At 38.4% G+C, this 20,987-nt stretch overlaps 1 pseudogene; it reads left to right on the top strand.

Moving 5' to 3' along the window:
• Window positions 1-12,090: 12,090 nt before the first annotated feature.
• On the top strand, window positions 12,091-19,882 carry LOC116476981 (high mobility group protein B3-like; annotated as a pseudogene).
• Window positions 19,883-20,987: the final 1,105 nt, after the last annotated feature.

The raw sequence follows: 20,987 nt of genomic DNA, 5'->3' as shown, positions 1-20,987 counted from the left end.
TATGGTTTGAATATATGTCGCTGCCAAATCTCATGTTGAATTATAATCCCCCATGTTGGAGGTGGGAGGTGTTTGGGTCATGGGGGAGGATTCCTTATGGCTTCATGCTATCCTTATGATAGCATGAAGTTCGTGCAAGATCTGGTTGTTGTAAAGTGTGGCACCCCTGCCCCTCCTTCTGTCTCATTCCTTCTTTCACTGCTCCTGCTCCTGCTTCACCTTCCGCCATGAGTAAAACCTCACTGAGGCCTCCCCACAAGCTGAGCAGATGCTGGTGTTACCAGTGGAGGGTGTCCAGGTTCTTGGCATTTTGAACAAAGAATTGGATAAAACACACAAATAAAGCACGGAAAGAATGAAGCAACAAAAGCAGAGCTTTATAGAAAATGAAAGCACACTCCACAGGGCGGGAGTGGGCCCCAGCAAGCTGCTCAAGGGCCCTGGTTACAGAATTTTCTGGAGTTTCAGTTCCCTCTAGAGGTTTCCCATTGGTTACTTGGTGTATGCTCTATGTAAATAAAGAGGATGAAGTCAAGTTACAAAGTCATTTACTCAGTATGCACCCTATGTAAATGGAGAGGATGTTACTGGGTGTGTGTCGCCTGTGTAAATGAAGAGGATGAAGTGAAGTTACAAAGCCATTCACATTCGTGTTATTGCTGAAGTGTTTCCATTTAATTTAGTTCTAGGAAGTCCTTAGGTTCCCAGTCTCCAGGCCCTATTCTCCTACCTCAGGGGTACAATGCCTGTACAGCCTGCAGAAACATGAGCCAATTAAACCTCTTTTCTTTATAAATTAAAAACAGAGTCTTTTATAGAGAGCAACTCAGAAAATTGCGGTAAAAAGATAACATTCATTTTGTATTCAAAAGCCAAATACCAAATGTCAAATGGTTCCACCAGTTAGAAATGTCTTTTTTAAATCCAGAAAAAAAAAATTTTCTTGTTAAGTGATTAGGAAGCATATATTCTTGTCTGCACTGTCAAGACTTCAAGACTGTGACTCAGAACATTTAAATGTCTATTTATCATTGCATAGAGAATAGTTTGCATGATTCAGAGAGCCATAGTATGTGACTGCTGATATTCACATTAATGGACACTAGTGTCAGAACCATCTCTTAGTTGTGATTCACAGTTCTTGTTTTGTAGTAGCTAAGCACTTATTAGCTCAAGATACATTATAAGAGTCTCCAAAACTCTGAAAAAATTAATCCAATTTTATTTTAATCTAATTACATCCCATCCATATGGGTAACAAAACCAAAAACCTGGGAGTTGTCCTAGACTTTCTGTATTTCTGATCTTTTATACCCAATCGCTAAGTCCTGTCAATTTTCGTTTTTTTAAAAAATTATCAGATGTATAGATTGCAAAAACTTTCTCCCATTCTGTAGGTTGCCTGTTCACTCTGATGATATTTCCTTCTGCTGTGCAGAAGTTCTTTAGTTTACTTAGATCACATTTGTCAATTTTGGCTTTTGTTGCCTTTGCTTTTGGTGTTATAGTCATGAAGTCTTTGCCCATGCCTATGTCCTAAATGGTATTATTTAGGTTTTCTTCTAGGGTTTTAATGGTTTTAGGTACTATGTTTAAGTCTTTAATCCATCTTGGGTTAATTTTTGTATAAGGTGTAAGGAAGGGGTCCACTTTCAGTTTTCTGCATATGGCTAGCCAGTTTTCCCAACACCATTTATTAAATAGGGAATCCTTTCCTCGTTGCTTGTTTTTCTCAGGTTTGTCAAAGATCAGATGGTTGTCAATGTGTGGCCTCTGTTCTGTTCCATTGGTCTATATATCTGTTTTGGTACCAGTACCATGCTGTTTTGGTTACTGTAGTCTTATAGTATAGTTTGAAGTCAGCTAGCATGATGTCTCCAGCTTTGTTCTTTTTGCTTAGGATTGTCTTGGCTATGCAGGCTCTTTTTTGGTTCCATATGAAATTTAAAGTAATTTTTTCTAATTCTGTGAAGAAAGTCAATGGTAGCTTGATGGGGATAACATTGAATCTATTAATTACTTTGTGCAGTATGGCCATTTTGATGATAATGATTCTTCCTATCCATGAGCATGGAATGTTTTTCCATTTGTTTGTTTTCTTTCTTATTTCCTTGAGTGGTGGTTTGTAGTTTTCCTTGAAGAGATCCTACACATCCCTTGTAAGTTATATTCCTAGGTATTTTATTCTCTTTGTAGCAATTGTGAATGGGAGTTCACTCAGGATTTGGCTCTCTATTATTGGTATATAGGAATGCTTGTAATTTTTGCACATTGATTTTGTATCCTGAGACTTTGCTGAAGTTGCTTATCAGCTTAAGAAGATTTTGGGCTGAGGCGATGGGGTTTTCTAAATATACAATCAGGTCTTCTGCAAACAGAGACAATTTGACTTCCTCTTTTCCTATTTGAATACCTTTTATTTTTTGTTTTGCTGGAATGCCTTGGCCAGAACTTCCAATACTATGTTGAACAGGAGTGGTGAGAGAGGGCATCTTTGTATTGTGCTGGTTTTCAAAGGGAATGCTTCCAGCTTTTGCCCATTCAGTGTGATATTGGCTGTGGGTTTGTCATAAATAGCTCTTATTATCTTGAGATATGTTCCATCAATACCTAGTTTATTGAGAGTTTTTAGCATGAAGGGGTGTTGAATTTTATCAAAGGCCTTTTCTGCGTCTATTGAGATCATCATGTGGTTTTGGTCACTGGTTCTTTTTATGTGATAGTTTATGTTTATTGATTTGTGTATGATGAGCCAGCCTTGCATCCTAGGGATGAAGCTGACTTGATTGTGGTGGATAAGCTTTTTGATGTGCTGCTGGATTCAGTTTGCCAGTATTTTATTGAGGATTTTCACACTGATGTTCATCAGGGATATTGGCCTGAAATTTTCTTTTTTTGTTGTGTCTCTGCCAGGTTTTGGTGTCAGGATGATGCTGGCCTCATTAAATGAGTTAGGGAGGAGTCCCTCTTTTTCTATTATTTGGAATAATTTCAGGAGGAATTATGCCAGGTCCTCTTCATACCTCTGGTAGAATTTGGCAGTGAATCCATCTGATCCTGGGCTTTTTTTGGTTGTTAGGCTACTAATTACTGCCTCAATTTCAGAGCTTGTTATTGGTCTACTCTGGGGCTAATACCAGAATCTACAAGGAAGTTAAACAAATTTACATGAAAAATGCAAACAACCCCATCAAAAAGTGGGTGAAGGATATAAACAGACACTTCTCAGAAGAAGACATTTATGCAGGCAACAAACATGAAAAAAAGCTCATAATCCCTGGTTATTAGAGAAGTGCAAAACAAAACCACAATGAGATACCATCTTATGCCAGTTAGAATGGCGATCATTACAAAGTCAGGAAACAACAGATGCTGGAGAGGATGTGGAGAAACAGGAACACTTTTACACTATTGGTGGGAGTGTAAATTAGTTCAACCATTGTGGAAGACAGTGTGGTGGTTCCTCAAGGATCTAGAACAGAAATACTATTTGACCCAGCAATCTCATTACTTGGTATATACCCAAAGGATTATAAATCATTCATTATCAAGGTACATGCATGCGTACGTTTATTGCAGCACTGTTCAAAATAGCAAAGACTTGGAACTCACCCAAATGCCCATCAATGATAGACTCGATAAAGCAAATGTGGCACATATACACAATGGAATACTATACAGCCGTAAAAAAAGGATGAGTTCATATCCTTTGCAGGGACATGGATGAAGCTGGAAACCATCATTCTCAGCAAACTAACACAGGAACAGAAAACAAAACACTGCATGTTCTCACTCATAAGTGGGAGTTGAACAATGAGAACACATGGAAACAGGGAGGGGAACATCACACACTGGGGCCTGTCAGAGGGTGGGGGACTTGGGGAGGGATAGCATTAGGAGAAATACCTAATGTAGATGACGGGTTGATGGATGCAGCAAACCACGATGGCACATGTATAACTATGTAGCAAAACTGCACATTCTGCATATGTATCCCAGAACTTAAAGTATAATAAAAAAAATTCTCATGAATTACTGTAATGGGCTTCTGTTTTCTCTGCTGCTGTCTGTCCTCACTTCAATCAGTTTTCCTCACAGCTGCTACCTGAGCTTTCTGAATTCAACTCCATTGGTGTTAACTCTCCTGCTTAAAACTTGTTAATGTCTCCCCACTTCCCTTACAGTAAAGTACAGCACATTTTATAGGATACAAAATTCTCCAAGACCTAATCTCTACTTAACATTCCAGCCTTATATTCCCTTTGCTTTTTAAACTCCAAGCAACAGCCACCAGAAACTACGTTTCATGAACTGTGCCTACTTAAACCTATACACCTTTACTCTGCACCAAGAAGCTTTTCTTTAACTTCTAATTTAAGTTCCATTTGTTCTTCAAGATCCCCAAGCATATTGTTCTGTCATTTTTTTAAATGGAGAATTCCAAGCATATGTAAAAGTAGACCAAAGAGTACAATGAAATCCCACGTAACCATTACACATCTTCAACTATTAATCTATGGTCAATATTTTTTAAGAATATCTCATCCTTCCCATATTGTTTTGAAGCAGTTTTATTATATCTTCTGTAAATGCTGTAGTTTATAGCTCTTAAAGAGAACTCTTTTTTAACCCAAGCACAGAAACATTATCTAAAAATAATCAACGATTCTTCAATACTATAAAATATCCAGTGACTGTTCCAATTTCCAACTGTCTCACATATGTTGTTACTTTATTTTTAATTTTTAAAATTTTTAATTTTTATTTATTTATTTATTTTTTGAGACAGAGTCTCCCTCTGTTGCCAGGCTGGAGTGCAGTGGTGCAATCTCGGTTCACTGCAACCTCCGCGTCCCGGGATCAAGCGATTCTCCTGCCTCAGCCTCCCGAGTAGCTGGAACTACAGGCGTGTGCCACCATGCCCAGCTAGTTTTTGTATTTTTAGTAGAGACAGGGTTTCACCATGTTGGCCAGGGTGGTCTTGATCTCTTCAACTCACGATCTGCCCGCCACAGCCTCCCAAAGTGCTGGGATTACAGCCATGAGCCACTGTGCCCGGCCTTTAATGTTTTATTTTTTGCTGCTTTAGTCTAGATTGAAATCAGCTCAAGTATGTCAAATGGTTTATGTGTTATTATGTATAGGTCCTCTCTCCAACTTTTTCCCCCTTTTCAACTTATTTATGGAAGAAATGAGGTTATTTATCCCAGGGAGTTTCTAACTATCTGCATTTTGCTGATGCATCCCTGTGGTGTTCTTTAACAATCTTCCGTCTTCTCTTTCATCTGTCTTGATAGTTGGATCTAGAGACAATCATATTCAGGTTTAATTGTTTTGGCAAGAGTATTCCAAAGCTGCCATTGTGTTCGTCCATCAGGAGACACATACTGTCTGGTTACCTCTGGTTTTAGGATGTGAGTAGCTGTTTACACTCTTGATTCATTAATTTATTATTGGTTGCCAAATACTGGTATTCCAACTGTATCATTCGGTTCTCATTTACTAGCTAGATTACTGTAAAAATAGAAACATCCCTTCATCTTCTCTTTGTCTATCAGTGGTCAAACTTATTTACCAGTTTATATAGATACGTATTTTTTTACAAGTTTTCAAAACGGTAATTGACTAACAATTTTTAAAGTTTTATTTTGAATCATTGTAAACTTATGATGCCTCTTTGATGTATTTCAACCCGTTTTAGCTATTTTTGATATTGATGCTCAAATAGTCCCACTTTTAATCAATGATCCCTCCTTAAGTTTGCTCCTTCTATCTTTTGCTGTCTTCGCAGGTCTTTTTTTTTTAATATCTGATATACCAAGGTGTTTCAGGCTTAGCTTATTTATTTCCTGCCCAGACCTGAAATCAGTCATTTCTCCAGTGAGCTATTTTATTTGTTTGAATAAAAGATAAAGACTATCGTGTCCTATTTATATTTCCAGTTAAAATTCAGGACCATGGGGATTTTGTATAGCTTCTTCTACCTTAGCTCTTATCTTCTTAGTCCTACATTGAGAATCTTGGTTATAAATGGTATTGCTTGTGATAGAATATTACATAGGCATTTATTTAATTTACCTTGTCATATAGATATAACGGTGTCAGAATTACAATATAAACATGACTATCAACAATATGATTTCCAAAAATAGCTCAATTTATTTTTTCAGTACTTTGCCTTTTTGTCCTTAGGGTGTATCCTGTTAGTGATTATAAATACCTAATTTATTTTAAAGTTGCTTAGTACTAGTACTGGTCTTCTCTGTGCGTATATATCATCATCAACATACATAGTTAGGTTTACATGTTTCATTTTCTTAGATTTTATTAAGAATTTTTAAGAATTAAAAAATTCACACAATTTCTTAGTTATGTAAAATATTCTTATAATTTAAAAATCAAAACAAGATATATTTAAGGAAGTTTGGTGTCTTTCACTATTTTCTTGCTCCTAATTCGTCCTTCACTTACATAGGTGTCTATTTTTTACGTTTATTTCCTTTTTAAAAAATATTAAGCACATGTACAATTACATTTAGTATTTTTAAGATAAATGGGACCATACTATATCCATCATTTTCCACCTTTATTTTTTCACTGAAAAGTAATTCCTACACTCAATCCCTAGAAGTACACAGAGATGTTCCTCATTCATTTTTATAGCTACATAGTAACGCATTGAGTGACAGTGTAATGTAATTCAAACAGCTTCCTACTGATGCACATTCAAGTTGCTCTATGAGATAATACCCACAATGAAAAGCCAATCTATCTGTGGGATAGATTTTTTAGAAGTGAGATTGCTAGGTCAAAATATAAATTCTATGTAATTTTGCTAGACATTTTCAAATTATTTTCTATAGCAATTACTTTATGTTGATGTCTCTCTAGAGATATATGAGAATGCCTCTTTTTCCACAGGCTTACCAACAACCAACAGACTATGTTTTCTTTTTTTTTTTTTTTTTGAGATAGAGTCTTGCTCTGTCACCCAGGCTGGAGTGCAGTGGTGCGATCTTGGCTCACTACCACCTTCCCCTCCCAGGTTCAAGAAATTCTCCTGCCTCAGCCTCCCGAATACCTGGGATTACAGGCATCTCCAACCACTTCCAGCCAATTTTTGTATTTTTAGTGGAGACAGGGTTTTACCATATTGGCAAGGCTGGTCTCGAACTCCTGACTTCAAGTGATCTGCCTGCTTTAGCCTCCCAAAGTATGTTTTCTAACTTTGTGCCAAACTAGTAAGTAAAAAATGCTCTCTAGGTATAGGTTTAATTAGTATATTCTCTTAATATGAGAGAGGTTTAACATCTAGTCACATGGCTAAAACCATTTGCATTTCTTATTTCTATGAATTGATCGTGAATTTCTATAGGTCATCTGTAAAGAAACATTGACCCTTTACTATTTTAAAAAACATTCAATATATTAGAGATATTAATGATTTATCTATGATTTAAGTGGTAAATAAGTAATTAATTTTATTACTTTGCTTACAGTGTTTTTGACAATTCAAAAGTATTTTATTTTTAATGTGATACAATTTTTAAATTTCTTTTATATTTTCTTCTTGCCTCTGGATTTTGGACTTTAGATGGGAAAGTTACACCCACTCAAGGTTAAATACTAATTCATCCAAATTTATTTTCTTTTCTTCTCTTTTCTTTTGTAGAGTCTGGGTCTCACTCTGTCACCCAGGCTGGAAGACAGTGGCATGATCATGGCTCACTGTAGCCTTGGACTGCTAGGCCAAAGCGATCCATCAGCCTTGACCTCTCAAAGTGCTGGAATTTCAGGCATAAGCCACTGTGCCCGGTCTAAATTTCTTCTATCACTTGTATCATTTCATTTTTTTGTTTAAATCTCTGATCCATTTGAAGCTTATCTTGCTGTGTAGTGTGAATAATGGATCCAATTTTTCTGTTTATCCACGTGGCTATACAGTTCTTTCTGAATATCACTAGCCACCACCACCCCCCAAAAAAACTCACAAAAACCCAAACAATATTCTTACAAAATTGAGATATTGAGATGGTCCTTTTACCATATATTATTAGTGTATAAATTGCAGGATGTTCCTTTTTTTCATGATTTTGTCTAAACCATGCATATATCCCATATTGTTTTAATTTAGATTATAGATTGAGTTATTTTAATATTTGGGGGAGCTAGCTCATACTCTTGCCCTTTTGGATCATCTTCAGGATTCTCTTGGGTTTTCGTGCTCACTGGTGGATGTCTTTAACCTGACTAACTAGAAAAGAGTCAGCCATTTACCTCTTGCCAAATCCTAAGAGTGGAGCTAAGGCGGTACAAATCTGTCATGAAGTCCTGAGTGTTTTTTAAACAAATAAAATGCCCAAAGATACATTTTTAAATCAGACTTCTGATAATTTTTGATTTAATCTATTCGCCACTGAAGTAGAGGACACTCTTGCAAGTACCTTATTTCCTGAACTTAACCTCATGTAGAGAAATGTTTTTTTAACTTCATCTTCTAATACTAAGAAAACATAGCAACAATTTCTTTTTCTTCATAATACGTTTTTTATAATGATTTGGCAGATATTAGTTAGAATTTATGCCATTGCTTAATATAAGGGTAAGTTTTTTCATGCGTGAAGTTACAAATTGTAGGTGTCAGTATCTTGACCTTAAAGTCAAATCTACGGTTATTTTACAGAGAAATAACCAAACTCTCTAGCAGACAATGGCAGACAATATTCCAGATACATAATCTGGATAATCAGTCTTTCTTTAGATAAACAATTTTTTCTGGGAAATCATCAAAACTTCCGAAAGTTTAAAAAATTAAATTTCCACAATTTTCAATAATGTTGATGTATGCATCATCTCTGTCTCTATAACATGAATTGTTTTAATTTCAAAATTACCTAATTTCTGAATTACTTGGAAAATCTATATATCAATTCATTTTATGTTAGCATAGATGCATCTTTGCTTCTTATAGCTACAGGAAATTTTTTTTGGTAGGCCTTGGATATATTCTGATTTGTTTAATTTTTATTTATTTTTACTTTTATTTCAATAGCTTTGGGGGTGCAGGTGGCTTTTGGTTACATGGATAAGTTCTTTAGCAGTGATTTCTGAGATTTTAGTGCACCTGTCACCCAAGCAGTGTACACTGTACCCAATATGTAGTCTTTTATCCTTCACCCTCCTCCCAACCTTCCTCCACAGTCCCCAAAGTTTATTATATCATTCTTTTTTTTTTTTTTTTTTTGAGACGGAGTTTCGCTCTGTTGCCCAGGCTGGAGTGCAGTGGCGCAATCTCGGCTCACTGCAAGCTCCGCCTCCCGGGTTCACGCCATTCTCCTGCCTCAGCCTCTCCGAGTAGCTGGGACTACAGGCGCCCGCCACCACGCCCGGCTAATTTTTTGTATTTTTAGTAGAGACGGGGTTTCACCGTGGTCTCGATCTCCTGACCTCGTGATCCGCCTGCCTCGGCCTCCCAAAATGCTGGGATTACAAGCGTGAGCCACCGCGCCCGGCTATTATATCATTCTTACACCTTTGCATCCTCATAGCTTAGCTTGCACTTATAAGTGAGAACATAATGATGATGGGTTTTCCATTCCTGAGTTACTTCAGTAAGAATAATGGCCTCTGGATCCATCCAAGTTGCTGCAAAAGACATTATTTCGTTCCTTTTTATGACTGAGTAGTTACAGAAAAATTAAATCCTATAGCTATAGCCAATTGACTTCTTGCAGTCAAAAAATAATAATATAAAAGGATAAGCTGCTTTGCAGTGTGGGTTGAGGGCTTCTACAATGTCCCCTAGTCCCAGAATACATACTTCTTTAGGTGAAACCCTAATAGACTTAGTTAAAATTCATTTTTAAAAAGCAAAATATAAAGATTTGTTATATTGAGTAATAACATTTTAGCTTGGAAATCAAAGTAGCCTACCTAGAAGGCTTCTTGAGGAAATTACATATCTAAACACCCATGGAAGCCCCTGCAAAATGAGAACACCTAAGACATCTCAACAATCGAATTTTTTAAAAAAGTTTTAAGTCTGCACCTTGCACTGTATGCAGAGCTAGCCTCCAATACATCAGTTGGCTCTCTGCTGAAACTTTCTACTTTTGGGGGTGTTATAAAAGCATTAGTTTGAGACTAGCTACTTGAAGATTAGAAAGTATGGCAGCAGGCAAGCCCATGGGCAGATTCTTTAGCAGATTCAGAGGTAAAAATACAGCCCAGGCCACATTGGACAGCCTGGCCAACTCCAAAGATTTGAGAATGACTCTGGAATTTTCCTGGCTTGCAGTTCCAGTTCATGACCAGAGATGGCGCTGAGTGTACAGGGAACCTACGGCTAACCTGAAATAGGACTGAAGTCTGAGAGCGTGAATCCTCAATTAACCTCAGCAGCACAACATCTAAGATAGAGAGTTTGCAAGAAAGAAAAGCAAAGAAGAAATCAAAAAGACTTGCGTTAGGGGAGCCTCACATTAGAAAAGAGATAACAGTGAAAATCCCTACAGTTAATATGGGTAGAAGCACTAACCAAGTTAAGGCATCAGGAATGCAGATGAAAACACTCTGAACATCGAGGCATCCGTGTATTTTCTCTGGGTAAATCCTCTTGAGGGAAGTTTTTATTTGGCGGAATGATATTGGAAATTTTCAGGGTTTCATGTTATATATTCTAAATGCATGTGGACTGTTTATATTCTTTCTGTTTTTAACAAACAGGTATTCAAAAGTAATTTAGTCCGGGCATAGTGTCCTATCCCCAAAGTCTAATTTAATGCATTTAAAATTTCTTTTTGGTTAGCAGATATTTTCTAAAGCAACATGAGGTCCATCATAAGTGAGAAAGACATTAACTGCTTAACTGATAGCAGCTGGTATTTCCTTCACTTATATCAAAAAGAAAACAAAATTAGAGACTCCATATAAATACGAAAAAAATTATTCAAAGTCCCTCCAATGAGTATGACAATTTTCAAAAATTATTTTTGTGCTGCTTAACCCTCTGTATTTTAAAATTTTTAAAAAGTAAAGACAAAACAAATTCCAAATAATATAAGATAATTTAAAATAGAAAATAAAAATGTCCTCCCTTGCCTTGCTTGTATAGCTCCCTCTTCCATCTCTCCTTGGAATTTGTAACTAAGGCACACAAAGCTTGGTTAAAAGCTACTTGTTTATCCTTACCTCTCAAAGTGTGGTCTGTAAATCAGCAAGTTGAGCATCACCTAAGAGCTTGTTAGAAGTGCAGAATCTCAGGTCCCAGCCCAGAGTTAGTGGACCAGGATCTGTATTTTAATAAGAATCTCCAAGTTGTATGTTCCGTTGAGGAAATTATGTTGAGGAAATTACCTTGAAGTTTGAGAAACTCTACTCTTGATTCCAAGGAAGGAAACTTTAATTGACATCATGGCCTTCTCTTCCAATTTAGCAAGAGGCTGTAGGAATGGTCTAACTCTCATCAATGACCCTATTCTTAGTCTACACAGAGAGGACTAGGGAAGGGGAGCCTAAGTCGATTGTAACTAGAGACATTGAGAAGTACAGTGTTCACAGTGAGAGACTTTCTCCTCTCCAAGCGAGTGAGAGGATTCCCTCCAGAGGATTCAGTGATAGATAGAGGTGGTGCTGAGAGTGCACTCGCCTCTCAATGGAAGGCTGAATGTTGATTTGAAGGATCTGCACAGCCACCTCGGTATTTCCCGTGGAGTATAAAGGAGCATACACGTTCTTAGGAAGGGGTTGTGGTGTATGATTAGAAGGAGATGGTGGAAACCAGCCTTTCAAACCATCTCAGTTCTCTGTGATCTTGGAAGGGGTACAAAAGAAGATGTGTGCAGTTCCTTTGGCTCCCTGAGATGGGGCATAGCAGTTAAATGAGGAAGTATGAGTTCAGGAGGCTGCTAACCCTAGCAGGGTTTTGTCCATTCCAGAAAAGCAATTGTGGGCATGAACCACTGTCATGGTTAAGGAGACACTGCTGCTATCTCTGAATGGGGCAACAATAACAGATGAGGCCTGGGTGAATACTGGGGAGCATTGCACTAAGAAGAACACTCATACAGCCATCTGGGGACTCTCATGACCATGAATGTCATCAGCAGCAAGGAAAATGAACTCAAATCAGAGCAAGATCAGGGGCTAGTGCCCATGATCAGCCTTCAGGTAGTTGTGTAAATACACCTCGCCACTAATATTTCTCCCCCAGAACCCCAGGAGATCTAAACGCAGAAAATGAAATGGGAGAAGGAAGTCAGAGTAGACTCCATATCCCCGTCACTCTAGCAGCCATGATTGCGAATCAAATCTATTCTTGGAAATGGACGTGGGGTAGAAAGGGAAGATCTATGATTCAAATCGAGTTTCGGATTGATGCATTAAATTAGTCTGAACTTTAGTAGCTGAAAGTGACCAGAAAGTTACAGAATTGGCCCAAGATGTAGCGAAGGGATGAGAAAGAAAGATGCAAAACAGCAGGGTTCGAAGAAATAATAAGAGAAAAACCAAACCAGTGGCTGCCATCCATCCACTTGTTTTTTTTTTTAAATTACAAATGTAAACAATAAGCATATATTTCTGTTTCTTTATAAATCACCATTTTCTCTTTACTCCTTGGTAAGCAAGATGAGGAAAGTGCAATTTTATTACCTCCTACCACCCTTCCACACTCGTATCTCTTGATTTGGCGGAGTTACATTATTGTTGGTTTTACTTTGTGCTTAGCTGTACAACTTTACTAAAAGTAATGTAATATCAACATCGTTTAGGGAAAGAAGCTATCACTGACTCTCTGAAAACGAATTGAAAAAGCTGTTAATGCATTTATGCTCTCTACACATTTTCTCTTAGCATCCGCACATTCTCCCAGGACAGTCCTCAGCCACTGGTTGACCAGAATTGGAGCATAAATCACCCCAGCTTCTTTTTCCTTATCTCAGGAGGAAGAGACAAATCTGAGGTGTATCCTATACCATTTCCCAAAAATTTCCAGTGTGAAAACCTGGAATTATTGAAAAATAAAGCTATCGTGACAGAATATATCTATCACGTTTATTACCACGCGTGAAGATTGATGGACTAGAAATAGGAAGAGTAAATTTGCATGATGGAAAGAGGGTCTTTTCTCCGATTTGCAAAATGAGATAAGCAAAAAATGTGAAATAATCTGGGGGAAATCCACAATGACTGGAATTGTGTCATAAAATACAGCACAATAGAAATGTTCCAAGTCCAGTCAGCTTTTACAATCTTCTTAGGGACTTTTGTAGGAATTATTTTTCTAGTTGATGTTTTTTAGAGTCCTTTTTTTCTTCCTTCCTGCCACCTGCTTTCTAAGACATGTCATTATGTTTTTTAAATTTGAAAGCAGTTATGGGACGTATAAGATAAAACTCAAAGCAGTTTGTTTTGCTCTTATTAATACAATTTTGCCAAAAAGGCAAGAAGAAAGGAGTTGGAAACAATTATCTAAACTATTTCTCAGACTTCCTATGGATTTTAATTTTTAAAGATAGATTTAGCATTTTAGATACAATACAGACGGGCAGGAAGAGGCCATCCTCACCTACACAAACATTCACATTTCTTCCTCTGTTGTAAGATTAGGTTATGTTCATGATTTAACTCACCAAGGCTAGAAAAAAAAAAGTGACTGAAAGTAAGGCAGAAAAGAAGCACATGCAGCATATCATAGTACAGCTTTTCTTGGCCTAGAGATTCAATAAGTATATGCAGTTACTGGTGAAACTGCTGTGGTTTCAGCATGAGGTCAATTAGTGTGTAGAGTGGCTCTTTAATTTGGGGCCATACATGACTATTCAGGTAGACTTTAAGCAAATAATCAGTGTGCCTCTATTCAAAGCAGCATTCCTCAGCCTCAGAACTACTGACTTTGGACTGGATAAGTTTTTATTGTGGGAGGCTGTCCTGTGCATTTTAGGATGTTTAGCAGCAAGCCTGAGCTCCACTCACCAGATGTTGTGACAGCCCAACATGCCTCCAGACATTGCCAACTACACCCTGGGGGAGTAAACAGCATGCAGTTGAAAATCACTGAATTAAGGTAATGTTCACAGATAGTTGGCTCTCCTGGTTCTTGATCTATACTCAGCATCATTAAAGCAATGCCATCATACTGAGAGATATGAACGGAGTCAGTGGTCAGGGGCTTCTGAGCTGTAGTTCCCTACAGCTTCCAGTATTCATGAAAGGCCATTTCTGTAAACCCCCTTCCCCTGCTATCAAAACTAGTCAGCCTAGCTGTGCTTTACATTACAAATGGCATGAAATTAAATATTTCAGTGCTTGCTTATACCAGTTATAAATCATACCATGATTTATACATTCTAGCAATGCTCTTTCTTTCTTGTGTACCTTCTTTCTTTGGATTATTTTTTCTTCTTCCTACATTTTTTCTCACTTCCCACATGTTTATTGTGCATGGTGGTTTTTGCAAGTGGGGAGTTACATAGTTATGTGTGGAATATTGCTAGTAGAGACTTAAGCTTAATCCATAGGTCAACACAGATTGTTGTGTTTACAGAGTCATTCTGCATGACACCATGAAGTATTTTGATCATGTATCTAAATGCAGCATGTTTCCCAGTCCTGTCCACCCTGCCATAATTCCTATGTATATCTTATCCACTCCACTTCTGCTATCGTCTCTTTTAGTAAATGTGAGAAATTTTACAAAGAAATAACATTGTGCTTGCTGCCAGACAGATTTGATGTGACAGTCATGTGAAGATCAATGGATTTGGTCTTCTCCAGTGATAATCACAAGTAACAGTTCTCAGAGATGAAAGCTTCAAACACAAAGAACAAGCATGGCAAAATCTTTTCTCCACAGCAGAGGCAGAGACAGAGCACCTGTTACTGAAGTTGTTATTTCCTTGGATGCACGTCTCAATAATGATAGCCCTTTACCAGTGCAGTTATAACTAGTTTGAAAAATACGGGCTGGGTGCCGTGGCTCATGCCTGTAAACCCAGCACTTTGGGAGGCCGAGGCAGGCAGATCACGAGGTCAGGAGATTGAGGCCATCCTGGCTAACATGGTGAAACCCTGTCTCTACTAAAAATACAAAAAATTAGCCGGGTGTGGTGATGGGTGCCTGTAGTCCCAGCTACTCGGGAGGCTGAGGCAGGAGAATGGCGTGAACCCAGGAGGCGGAGCCTTTGGTGAGCCGAGAGATCACGCCACTGCATTCCAGCCTGGGCAACAGAGCAAGACCCCGGCTAAAAAAAAGAAAAGAAAAGAAAAAAACATGTGAAATAACTTTTTACCCACTAAAATGATTACAGTAAAAAAAAGCAGAAAATAACAAGTGTTGGCACAATGTGTAGGAACTGGACATTCCCATTGTTGGTGGGAATGTAAAATGTGACAAGCACTTTTGAAAACAGCTTGATAGTTTCTTTGAGTTATACATAAATTTACCAAAAACTCTGACAATTCCACTATTGCATATCTACCCGAGAAAAAATAAACTATATCCACGTGACAAGTTGTTCATTAATAGCACCATTATTCATAATTGGAATAAATGAAAGCAATCCCAAAATCAATCAGATGGTGAACGGATACACAAAATGTATGGTGCAGCCACACAATGGAATACAACTCAGCAATGAAAAGGGTTAAACCACTGATTCATGCTCTGACATGAATGAATTTCAAAACATTATGTTAAAAAGTGCAATGCAAATGACTACATGTTGTAGAATTCCATTGATATGCACTGTGCAGAAACGTCAGATCTATAGAAACAGAAAGTATATCAGGGGTTTCCTAGGGTAGGGAGTGAGAACAGGATTTGAAAAATGGGCAGAGGGGATTTTTCTGAGGTGGTGGAAATGCTCAGATTGTGGTGATGGTTTCACAGCTCTGTAAGTTTAATAAAAGTACTGAATTGTACAATTTAAATGTATGAATTTTATGGTACATAAGTTTTGCCTCAGTAAAACTATCTTAAGTAAATGGGAAGACAGGCTGAAAATAGGAAAATCCTGCCTTGTTTGCTTTCTTAGATTATCTTGGTTCATATTTTTACCTCTGTATACAGCATATCAATTTTATGTGATTCTATCCCAGCCTCACCGGTGGTTTCTAACCTCCCTGAGCATCATCTTACTAGAATTCTGATTGAGTTAAATGTCACTTATTACACTTAGTTATTGTGTAGTGAAGAATTAACCTTACTCAAAGAGAGGTCTGGACTTTGCCCTAAGCTACTGGAAGGTGAGATCTAAATGCTTGATATTTCATGCCTGAGGGGAGGAGGGTCTTTGTTTGCCTGGAGGCTTTGACCATCTGACAGTCTGACAACGTGATTTATGATGGGACTTTTGGCCATGTGGTTTGAGTTTTGTCTCTGGAGGGAACTGGAGGCTAAAGATTCAGTATGACTTCTGGCAAATCCTGGAGACTAAAGATTAACCACATAGCAGTATGTGATTGAGCCGCAATAAAATCTCTGGACAACGAAAGCTTGGGCGAACTTTCCTGGTTGGCAATACTCCATGCATGTTGTCTCACATTGGTGCTGGGAAAGGAATGTGTCCATGATGCCAGGGGGAGGACAGCAGAAGCTCTGCGCGTGCCACCTTCCCTGGACTCTGTCTTACGCACTTCTTTCCTTGGATGATTTTAATTTGCATCCTTTCCTTGTAGTAAACCATAATCACCAGTATAACAGCTTTTAGAGAGATTTGTGAGCGCTTCCAATGAATTATCAAATCCAAAGGTGGTTTTGGAAATCCGCTCCCATCCCTGAACATTCAATTGGTTTCAGAAGTGAGAGTTACCTTGTGTGGGGGCTATACCCGCTACTTAGTCCAGTTGTGCAGCTGGATAAACTGTCTCAAAAAACAATAGTTCCTCTTCATATTTTATAGCATTGTGAACTCCATTTTTACGTCCTTCAAGATGGTCAGACCTTGAGGATAAGGCCTATGTAGTATCTTCCTGGAAGCTGACAATTGATAAATAATTACTAGAGTCATGAAAATATTTTCAAAACAAGATATTTGTGTGTGTGTATGGAAAGAAATTACATAATGTCCTACTCCTACAAACCGGACAGTGTTCCGCACTGGGCTAGAGACCTTAATGTAGTTCAGTATGTACTGAAGAGACGCACAGAAGTATTCATTTGAACTTCAATGACCTGAATTAAATTAAGAAGCTCTAATTCAGACTGTTGGCACATTTGAGGGAATCTGTAACAAGCACCTTATTCTTGAGAACTGACCACAAATTCCTCAGAGCTAATCATTACATAGATGGAACTGAATAATTTAAAAAATAAATTTATGAGACCTGGCAAGGTGGCTCACAACTGTAATCCCAGCACTTTGGGAAGCCAAGGCAGGTGGATCACTTGAGGCCAGGAGTTCGAAACCAGCCTAGACAACATGGTAAAACCCCATCTCTACTAAAAATACAAAAATTAGCCAGGTGTGGTGGCGTGTGCCTGCAATCTGGGCTACTCGAGAGGCTGAGGCAGGAGAATCGCTTGAACCGGGTGGTGGAGGTTGCAGTGAGCCGAGTTCATGCCACTGCACTCCAGCCCGGGCAACAGAGTGAGACCCTGTCTCAAAAAAAAAAAAGAAAATAATTAAATGTATGCATGTTCATATCATGATACTTTAGAAGTTACAAAGGACTCTCACATAAATTATTTCATATCATGATTACAAAAATCTGGTGAGACAGGCACAGAGTGCTTAAAGATAGTTAATGACTTGCTTAGATTCCCATAGTCACTAAGAGTGGTCTCATAATATATCAAGACCCAATTCTTGTGAATGAAAGTTCCTCACCTAAATTCCCTGTTATGAACCATGTGACTTTCCCATTAACGCATCTGACTCAAAGGCCAGCCAGAAATTGGTGTCATGGATTGATATGAAAAGATGGGGTGGATCAATCAGCTCATCTCTCCTGGGAATATGAACTGTGAATGAAAGTTGCTGGAGTGCAAGTAGAAGCTGAAAGGATCCTCTGGGATGACCTCTGGGCTCCTGGTGAGTCAAAAATCACAGGAAGAGAAAATTATGGGCCAAGCGGAAGTCAAGAGGGGAAAAAGAATGTCACTAGAAGACATTTGACACAAGGCAGACATTAGCAGATATACACAGGTAATTGGGCTACTCCAATGGTGGATATAGGCATGAAAATATGACTACCTGTACCTCCTCAGGTTGCAGCAAAATATAACACCCAGACTACATGCAGCCTTTGTGCATATTGTACTTCTGGTTTACTTTGAAGAATTTCTCTTCCCTAATGCTAGAGAAACAAGGAGAAGATCTCAAGGCTGCCCTGGATTCTTCATGAAATATGCTCTGGTTTTCATGATGCTTGGATGTTGTGCCAAACCTAGGTCCCTATTCCTGTGTACCCTTAAAATAACCTTGTTATATCATCACCACAGTATGTTGATATATTGATAAAGTTCTGGCTTTTAAAAAAATTATATGTCTTTGATGCTCAAACATACCCAGCTGAATTATTCATAACATTCATCAAATGTGGCTTATCGATTCAATTCTTCTCAGAAAAAAAAAGAAAACTAAAATATTCTCCACAAATATGCATCTAACATATTTTTCACCTTTGTTCTGAAATTCTTGTCTCATAAATATTTTACCACAGCTATAAGATAGAACTCTTTGGTTATGTAGCTGCATGTTGCTTTAATTTCAAAAGTTTGCTTTACTTGTGTTACCGCTGGCTTCGCTGCAGAATCTAAATCCTATACACTGATAAATGCAAGTTACTTGGGCCTCCAGAAAAGCCCACTGGAAACTTACTTTGAAAAGAAGAGGGCTGGGCGCCATGGCTCACGACTGTAATCCCAGCACTTTGGGGGGCTGAGGCAGGTGGATCACCAGAGGTCAGGAGTTCGAGACCCGCCTGGTCAACATGGCGAAACCCCACCTCTACTAAAAATACAAAAATTAGCCAGGTGTAGTGGCGGGCGCCTAGTCTCAGCTACTCAGGAGGCTGAGGCAGGAGAATCGCTTGAACCTGGGAGGTGGAGGTTGCAGTGAGCTGAGATCACACCACTGCACTCCATCCTGGGTGACAGACGGAGACTTTGTCTAAATAAAAAAAAATAAATAAAAATAAAAAATGAAAGAAAAGAAAAGAAAGAAAGGAATAGGGAATAGGTGGCGCTCGTGGAGGCAGCTAGTGTGAGGAGGCTGGGGAGCGCTGAGCTGCTCATCATGCCCTGAACTGCTTAGACTAGTGAACACTACAGTCAGGATGGCTAACGACAACCCCGCGAAAAAAGGGCAATATGTCTGCTTATGCCTTCTTTGGGCAGATGTGCAGAGAAGAACATAAGAAGAAAAACCCAGAGGTCTCCCTGTCAATTTTGCAGAATTTTCCAAGAAGCGCTCTGAGAGGTAGAAGACAGAGTCTAGGAAAGAGAAGCCTAAATTTGGTGAAATGACAAAGGCGGATAAAGTGTGCTATGATTGGGAAATGAAGGATTATGGACCAGCTAAGTGAGACAAGAAGAAGGACCCTAATGCCCCCAAGAGGCCATCGACTGGATTCTTCCTGTTCTGTTAAGAATTCTGCCCCAAGATAAAATCCACAAACCCTGGCGACTCTATTGGTGACATGGCAAAAAAAAAGAAAACTGGGTGAGATGTGGAATAACCTAAGTGACAATGAAAAGCAGCCTTATATCCCTAAGATGGCCAGGCTGAAGGAGAATTATGAGAAGAATGCTGCTGACTATAAGTCTAAAGGAAAGTTTGCTGGTGCAAAGGGTCCTGCTAAAGTTGCCTGGAAGAAGATGGAAGAGGAAGATGAAGAAGACGAGGAGGAAGAAGAGAAGAAGGAGGAGTAGGATGAGTAAAAAAAACCTGTTTTTCTGTCTCTTTGTGAATGCCTTAGAGTAAGGGAGCACTATAATTGACACATCTCTTATTTGAGAAGTGTCTATTGCCCTCATTAGGTTTAATAACAAAATTTCACTACAATCATATTGGAGTCTCTCAAAGTGCCCTAGAAATTGTCAGTGCTTTACATGAAGTGGCCATGGGTGTCTGGAGCACCCTGAAACGGCATCAAAGTTGTGCATCTTTCCAAAGATTTTTAAAATGAAAAGGAACTCTCATGTTCCCTTCATTCTGTGCACTTTGCTGTTACTGTGGCAAAGCATTTAAACATGTTTCTGGCATTTCTTTTTTCCTATTTGTAAGGTGGTGTTAAATATATGGTTATTGGCTAGAAATCTGGAGCTACAACTGTAAACAACCTGCTACTTAATGACTCCTGGGGAAATAATGAATTTAAGGCAGAAATCGAGAAGTTCTTTGAAGCTAAAGAGAACAAAGAGAAAATGTACCAGAATCTCTGGGATGCAGCTAAAGCAGTGTTAAAGGAATTTATATTACTAAATGCCCACATCTAAAAGCTAGTAAGATCTTAAATCAACAACCTAACATCACAGCTAAAAGAGAACCAAGAGAAAACACACCCAAAAGCTAGCAGGATAAAAGAAATAATCAAGATCAGAGCAGAACTGAGAGACAGAGACACGGACAAATCAATGAATCCAAGAGCTGGTTATTTAAAAATAATAATAAAATAGATAGACTGCTAGCTAGACTAATAAAGAAGAAAAGAGAGAAGAACCAAACAGATACAATCAAAATAAGGGGGACATCACCACTGACCCCGCAGAAATACAAACAACCATTAGAGAATATTATGAATACTTCTATACACATGAACTAGAAAATCTAGAGGAAATGGATAAATTCCTGGACACATACACGCTCCTAAGACTGAGCCAGGAAGAAATTGAATCCCTGAATAGACCAATAACAAGTTCTGAAATTGAAGTAGTAATCAATAGCCTGCCAAGCAAAAAAAAAAAAAAAAAAAAAGGACACACTTACAGCTGAATTCTGTCAGAGGTAAAAAGAAGAGCTGGTATCATTTTTACCGAAACTATT

The sequence above is a fragment of the Hylobates moloch genome, unplaced genomic scaffold, assembly GCF_009828535.3.
Source record: "Hylobates moloch isolate HMO894 unplaced genomic scaffold, HMol_V3 SCAFFOLD_2, whole genome shotgun sequence".
In the NCBI taxonomy this organism is placed as follows: Eukaryota; Metazoa; Chordata; class Mammalia; order Primates; family Hylobatidae; genus Hylobates; species Hylobates moloch.
This window is presented reverse-complemented; position numbering and strand designations above follow the sequence as displayed.